Here is a 294-nt window from a genome sequence, read left to right on the forward strand (position 1 = left end):
AATACAATTTATCAATTAATATTAATATAAGTATTCATTCGCTCTTTGGCTATAAAATTTCAAAAGTACTAAGAGTAGCATAGTGGTACATGTATAATCAAAGATGATCTAGATGGTAAACGTCTCAATTTCACTCTCTCGTTTACTAGCAGTATACTAGTACGCTATTACCTGTACTACGTAGTGTGGTTGGTGGCGCTTTTCCATACAGCTCTACCAACAACTGGAGGTCAACTTTGGAGCCGATCCCGAGTAAAGTCGAGTGCGTGTAAACGTGAGTTTAGCGGGGACCGC

Source organism: Diadema antillarum, unplaced genomic scaffold (assembly GCF_040938485.1).
Source record: "Diadema antillarum isolate AM-2024a unplaced genomic scaffold, OU_Dant_1.0 seq00000442_RagTag, whole genome shotgun sequence".
NCBI classification, from domain to species: Eukaryota; Metazoa; Echinodermata; class Echinoidea; order Diadematoida; family Diadematidae; genus Diadema; species Diadema antillarum.